This window comes from Camelus ferus, chromosome 1, assembly GCF_009834535.1.
Source record: "Camelus ferus isolate YT-003-E chromosome 1, BCGSAC_Cfer_1.0, whole genome shotgun sequence".
In the NCBI taxonomy this organism is placed as follows: Eukaryota; Metazoa; Chordata; class Mammalia; order Artiodactyla; family Camelidae; genus Camelus; species Camelus ferus.
The window spans coordinates 83,789,876-83,797,575 of NC_045696.1; the positions used below are offsets into that span (position 1 = coordinate 83,789,876).

Here is a 7,700-nt window from a genome sequence, read left to right on the forward strand (position 1 = left end):
GAACTATTTTTGGTGGCTCGAAATTAATTTTTATAAATACATTTTTAATACATGGAAGGCCAGAAGTGAACACATGCTGCAGTAAAAGGAATGATCTTATGAGATACACGTGTAAAGGGGACCTTTGCCCTGAGGGCTGGACCATAGGTTTCTAGGGTCAGTGTGCCAAAAAGCATGATCATGAGAACCAACAGAGAGGGTTTCATTTAAGCATGTATGCAAATGCCTTCACCTGCATGTATTATAGCGTATGTACTGTTAGTTTATATTAGCTGATGCTGTGAGTATCATCGTCTCCTTTTTCGTTGTAATAGATAACCACAGACTGCCACAGCACCTGATGTGGTGGGATCCATGGCTTAGGGGACACGATCTGAAGGCTGCTAGTGGTTGTGAAATGTTGACTTTTCTCTCTTTGCATTTCACCTTATTTCATCTAAAGAAAATATCCTGTGTCTTTTCTTTGGTTACCTGCCTGTAGCTTTTGAAAAGCTTATTCTAACAACTCCACTAGCATTTTGCCTGTATGTAGCCTTCAAGTTAAATAATACTTTATGAAATGCAGTCTTGCTCGCTCTCTCTTTCTTAATTTTCTTGGCTAATGTCTCGACTTTAGTCTTGAGTGTTTAGTAAACTTTGTGAATAATTATTTAAGGCCTCAGATGTTAAGAATAGTGCATTAATTATTTCATTTTCAAGAAACAAGCCTTTTATAAGAATGGAACATGAGTGATTTCCACTTCTCATTATTTTTTAAAGCTTCTTTAGAAAATGAACTTTTCTCCCTACACATAGAAGCTTGTTTAAAGCTACAAGGGTGAGTGATTTTATTTTCACTGTGGGATTGCTCCTGCAAAAGCCAGATATCGATTCTTTTGTTAGAAGTACAGTAAAGTCATTTAAAAAAACTTGTTCCTTCTTTTTCTTTCAAGATGAACATTTTAAATGCATGTTCCTGCTCTTTCTGATAAATCACTGCCTAACTTAAGTTCTGTACATCATTTTGTGCTTTGTGTGTGTGTGTGGCAGTAACGAGATGGAAAAGGAACGTGGAGAAGTGAATACAAAAAAGATCTCTCTTCTGTCAGATCTTATAACTTACTTTTCCTAAGGGTTTGAGTGAAGCCTTTTTGCACAAAGTGAGAAGAAAGAAGTTGCAGAAGAGAGTTTTAGTCAAAGAAGGCTTTTCACTTAACAAAACAATAGCATCCTGTATCAATCCGGTAATTATTGCAGAATAATAGAAAACAGTATTTCTCTCTAACATGGAACAGCACCTTTATGTGACTGTATAATAGGATGGTTATGCATTTTAATTATAAATGTTTACTTCAGACACCACTGAGGGGAGTGCAAGTTGGAATATTTGTGGAAGAGGATTTGGCAGTCTCTATCAAAATTTAAAATACACATGCCTTTGGGTGCAATATGTTGGATTAAATAAAAATCATGGTATACTCATGGAATGGATTACCCTGCTGGCATGAAAAAAAAGAGTGGAAACACTGTATGCACCCCTACAATATGATTCCAATGTATTTTGTTAAGTGAAAAATCAAGGGGCAGAATAGCATATATGAAATGTTACTATGTGCGTTACAAAGGGAGAAATAAGTAAATGTACATATTTATTACATGTAATCTATTGCTGGTATGCCCCAAATATGTTTGGGAAGGCATCCAAATAATCGCAAGTAATGGTAGTTGTAAGTGGGGAGCAAAATTAGATGGCTGGGTGGAAAATTGAGGAGGGAGGAGATCTTTTACCTTGGTGTTCTGGTGAATGTTCAACAACTTGGTAGAGTTGGGGGATTTGGTTTGTAGTATTTGCCAGTTTCTGTAGTATAAATACTCCCACCACATCCACTTGGTATATCAAGGTGATGTCCATGATCTCCATGATCTCCATGATGTACATGGAGAGTTGGGAAGAGATACTTACAACAGCAGCCCTCTGTGCTAGTGTGAACCATCTCCAGGACAACCCTGCCTTTCACTCTTTACCATGTTGCACCTTCTGAATTTTAAACTATGTGAATTTATTATCTACTCAAAAAAAAAGTAAGTAAAATGTAAAATTCTAGGTGTTCATGCTGAACTATTTGTTATCTGGTAACCAGATATTTTGAACATCAAAACCAAGGCTTTGTAATAGCAAGAACAAGAGTAATGAACTTTAAAAAATTGGGTATTTTTCCACCAAACTTCAAATATTATTATTAGTGCTGGAAAAAAAAAAAAGATGAGTCTGAGCAGAATTTTCAAAAGGTTCTGGGATTTCTGGTTTTAAAATATTTAACGTCATGTCATCTTTACTGAATTATGTAAGTTTTCATCAGTGTCCATTTGACATGTAAACAATCCCTACTGAAATGGAGAGAATTATTTTAGTGTGTCAGTCACAAAGGAGCCGCTTCCTGTGCATTTCCTAGTCCATTTCTAGGCCTGAAGAGTGACACTTCCTGGTACTTGATTACTGTTTCCCCTTCTCAAAGTTATTAATTTTTACTCCACATGGAAGGGAGAAAAGGAAATCCAGAGGGCATCTCCTGCACCCCCCCTCATAACCAACCCCTCTCCAACCCATACTTCTCTACTTAGAGAAGAGTAAGCACTCTTCCCTAGCTTAAGGGTACAAGTATGGTCATGTATTTTTTTCTAATGAAATCATCTGAACCCCTCATATAATAGATTTTCAAGAAGTTTATTATCCCTCTTTGTTTCCTAAAAGAACCATGAACCCCAAGAGCTTAGTCAATCTAAGGAAGACAGCCTTGCTTCCAAATGTCTCGAGAGACAACCACAGAAACTGACCATCCAGTTAACCCCAGTATGGGGAAGCCACCTCTTCTGTTGTTGCCACATTGTGTTAAAATGAGTTAAAACTAGTTCTGCACAATATAAAGAAGGAAATCCCGCCATTTGTGACAACATGGATGAAGTGTGCGGGCACTATGCTAAATAAAATAAGTCAGACAGAGAAAGATAAATACTGCATGGTATCACTTATATATGAATCTAAAAAACTGAACTCATAGAAATGAAGAACAGATTGGTGGTTGTAAGGGGCTGAGGGTGAGCAAAATGGGTGAAGGTCAAAGGGCACAAACTTCCAGTTGTAAGATGATTAAGTCCTGGGGTTGTAATACATATAGCATTGTGACCATAGTTAACAATACTGTATTGAAAGTTGCTCAGAAAGTAGATTTCAAAAATTCTCACACACATACATCAAATTGGAACTATGTGAGATGATGGATGTGTTGATTAGCCTTACTGTGGTAGTCATTTTGCAGTAAGTACATACATAAAATCATTATGTTGTACATCTTAAACTTCTACACTGTTACATGTCATCTGTATCTCAATAAAGCCGGGGCAAATTGGCATAGGCCTATTTCAGTCTAGCAAATGACCTAGCTGCTATGTAAAGAACGAACTGGGGTAAGAAGAAATAAAAGCCTAAACCAGGGAAGTTGCAATGACAATAGAGGATGAATGAAGAGATAGATTGCTGAGACTTGAGATCCTTTGGTTGTTGGGAACAAGAAAGAAGGAAAATTTTGAGCCTGAGTTGGGAGCAGTGTGAGAGGAGAGTTGGTGAGGACACTTGGGGCCCAGGATGCTTGTGGGGCTTGTGGCATATCTTGGCAGTGTGGAATGTGTGACTTCAATTCAGAAGAGAGGATAAAGGAGGAGATAGACATTTGGGAGCCATCCGGTGATAGCAATAAAGTGGGAGGAATTCTCCCAGAGAGAATGAAGATTGAGAAGAAAGTGAAAAGCTTCCTAGTTTTCCTTCCAAACAGGTTCCTAGGGATCTTTAATATGCAATTACAACTTTGAGTTTCTATGCCTTATTTCTAATATGAGTGGCTGATAAAGCCTGAATATTTATTTTCCTACTTCCCAATGTAAGCAGAACAGGAAAATAATTAAAGTACTTGCAGCTTGCAACATGATTAGAAATTTAAGAGCGTATTTATGAGATGTGGGTGTTTTGCTTTGAGAAATGCAGAAAGCAGGTCAGATAGAATAAATATTGATAAATAAACACATACAGTAGGCAATCCCAAAACATCGTGATTTTGGAAATCAAACCATCAAGCGTCTAATACTTTTGGCAAGAAGAGAGGAAGCTAAGGCCAATGAGAATTGGAAAGAACAGATGGCTGTCCTCAGGTGATAAATATTTAACATGAGCCATAGCAGGCATTGCTCAGTAGGTTGAAAAGATCTTAATGACCTAAAATTTATTTTAACTTTATCTGCTTCAATGAAAGGGAATACCCACCTCCTCAGGCAGTTTATTGTGACAGATAAGCCTTTGAAGATAAAATACTGACCTGAGCTGTATTTGACAAGGTGGAACAGGGCTGCAGGGCAGAGGCTACCAAACTTCCTCTGTTCATGGGACCCTTTGTGTCTCAGCATATTTTTCCCCACAGCATCCTTAGGCCCAAAGAAATACCTGACAGGTCAGTGTTTAAGTAATTAGATCCAAACAACTTCATAACTATTTCTGTGCTAGCAACTTAGTAGCCATTTGAAAAAACTAATTCACATAAATTGAAAGAAAAAATATATCATTCTTGAATAACCACAGTTACCTCCTAATGGGACGTGTGCATCTGTTGTGCACTGCACAACTTCTCAAACCTTGGAGTCAAACTGGATCCCACTATCCTTACTTCCTGTTCCTCATTACTTTCTGTGTAGTACTTGTGGCAGAAAACCCAGCTTCTAAAAGATGGTGTTACCCAAAGGAATGTTTTGTGGTCTGAAAATTACCTCAAGCTTGTAATTCATGGGCTGACAGATGCTAAATATCACTGTGTTTCCTTTAAAAATGTAAAAGTTCCACAGCTCCCCTGTGAGTTTCCTGCATCACCGTGAGATGGCATACAGTCGGGGGAACTGCAGCTTTAGAGAATTAGGAGGTAGTCAAAAATCAGAATGGGACCAGGGAACAGAACGTTTAGAAGATCATCTCTTTGATAATCAAGTGGTTTCCTCAACTGTGAGAAACTAAGATTCACTGAGTTCACAAGAAGCCTCATAATTTGCTCCCAGTTATGCATCAACATGAGTTTTCATGACTCCCTTTCTAAAGAATATAATTAGTCTTCAAGATAAAGCAAAAATCTCTTATCCTAAGATCCCCTGAGAATTCTTAAGTAAAATAAGATCAGATCATGTCAGTGCTTTGGTGGGCAGAATCCAGGAATTGTATAGGTCTGACAAGGTGTGATTTGTTTTCCTCGTGGAGTATACTGAGCTGTTCCTCTGGCACTTTGTTAAAGGACACAGTGTCAGAGCTATTATCTATTACAGAGGCCAGGAAATGACTTGGCATCTAATCACTACCAAGCCTGGAGATATTATAGATGAATGAAATATTAGGCTCCTGCATCACCTTAATTCTGTTCCAAATTGGATCCCAAAATTAAATCCTTGTTTCCCGCCTTTAATTGCTTAACTTGCTTTTTTTTTTTTTTTTACTGCTATGACAGCAAATTCATTGTAAGCTATAATTTATCAACTGTCTAATGTCATGATTAGGTAGAACCACAAGATTACCTCTAGCTTCTAGGATACTTATAAAGAAAACTTATTTCCCTTTTCCCTGGAATCAGCCTGATTCTAGATTGTGTCATCTGTGCAAGGAAGCAAAAGGAACAATTACTTATTTTTTTTCAAGTGTCTGCCTATTCTGTACTATGCAGTTTTACTGCCTCAATAAATTTAGAATTCACAAGAATACTTGAAGTACATAGAACAGTCTGTGTTTTGCTGGTGAGGAAAATCCGCCTCAGAAGTATTAAGTGCGTGAGTAGGAATTCTAACGCCAACATCCATGTTCTTTTTACTATATACTGTCTCTTTCTCTCCTGGGACACCTGGGCAATGGCACCAAATAATGCAAAGCCCATGTCTGATCTGTGCCCCTCCATTCTAGTATTACAAGCCCAGGATAGAACCTAGTTAGGGTTTGGATTAGGGCTACAGATTGGGAACGTCCCAACAGCCAATGTCCAGAGGTTGTTTCTGTTGTGTTCTCTCAGATTCCTGAGTTGAATTATGAGTCATACATTCCCAGTTGAGGTCAAACTAGGCCACGCTCTGCTTTCTTGTTTCAATTCTCATACTGTAAACAAGTGTCTTTCCACACTCAATCTAGTGCCACAATTTCCACATTTTTGTGCTTTTTGTTGGTAATTTTGCTGCTTAAATGGTCCCCTAGTGTTGTGCTGAAGTGCTGTTTATAGTTCCCATGTGTAATAAAACTGTGATGTGCCTTCCGGAGAAAATAAATGTGTTAGGTAAGCTTCATCCAGGTGTGAGTTATAGTGCTGTTGGCTGTGAGTTCAATGCTAATGAATCAACAGTACAATATAACCAGAAAAAGGGAGAAGAAATTCACTTATCTGTACGTAAGGCTGCTCTGGATAATGCGAAAGTCTCATCTACAGTTCATGATGAAGCTGTGGAAAAGATAGAAAGGCAGCTACATTTGTGGATGCATAAGATGTTGACTGATTTAAAGAAAGCATAGTAGACAGCATTGTTCTGAGGCTGAAGCCTGAGGAAATTTATGGTCACTTTACCCATCGTCAGGATAATGTTCTCAGCTACTGCCTTATTATAAAGCGGTTCTGCATATGATTAAACAAAGTTTTATATTTATCAGTTGAAGAGCACGTTGTGACCAAAAGCTTGCAGGAACCTAATCCTGAGTTTCCCCTAGGAACAATGGCTCACTAGTCATTTATTCAGTGTTCACAGTGACTTTATAACTGTGAACTGTGATTTCCTCTCATTTTAATTTACTTATCTTGTACTATACCTGAAATTGGCCTTTTTGTGTTCAATAATCATAAATATTTCTTCTTTGTCAAGTGGCAGTATAATGTAGCAATTAAGAATGCATACAAAGCTATGATGAATTTGATTGCATTGATTGTATGACATGATAATGTACTTTGTCCTCTAAGAAAGATATTGGCAGCTTCCTTCCTTGGATGTCTGAGTGAGAAAAAAAAAAAAGAATGCAAAAAATGTCCAAAATGATATCCTGGCTCCACTTTAATTTGATATCAAGAAATCTGGGTTCTGAAATGTTTTCTTCCATACATATGTGATTGCTGTTACTTTCTGAGCTTTTCTTTTCACTTATATAAAATGAAGGTATGAATTTTTCCAGTTGTTTTTATAGTCTATAAAATAAGGGTGTTATATTCCAGATCAACTCTAAATTTACTTCTGCACTGTGCATTTGGGAATCAATGACTGTTATAATTTTTTTGGAGGCAGAGCATAACTACTGGGATAATATCTACATTTATGATTCTATCTTGAAGGACTGATATGTCTGAAGAATTTTAGAATGATACTTTTCCTGGGAGTTGTTTTCTATATAAAATTTAGGATTGCTGGGATAGTCTGATATCTTGGCATTTGTTGACTCAAATTAGTAAATAAAACCTGAATTCTCATTTCATCAAATAAAAATTCCAATTTTTATACTATATTATTATAATATTATTATATTATCTGTATTGTTATCTATGTTTTCACTGTCTCTAACTGTGCACATTACCCTGGAGACAAATCTATGTGTTTACTTTTAAATATAGTTGACTATCACATAGTAAGTGAAGTAATTTATGATAATTTTAGCTAACGAGGAATACAGTCAC

At 37.1% G+C, this 7,700-nt stretch overlaps 1 non-coding gene across 1 annotated transcript; it reads left to right on the plus strand.

The window, feature by feature from the left end:
* The first annotated feature begins 6,936 nt into the window (after positions 1 to 6,936).
* Positions 6,937 to 7,012, plus strand: LOC116666636. Its single transcript, XR_004323569.1, has one exon. It is a non-coding gene; the product is annotated as a small nucleolar RNA SNORD61 (small nucleolar RNA).
* Positions 7,013 to 7,700: the final 688 nt, after the last annotated feature.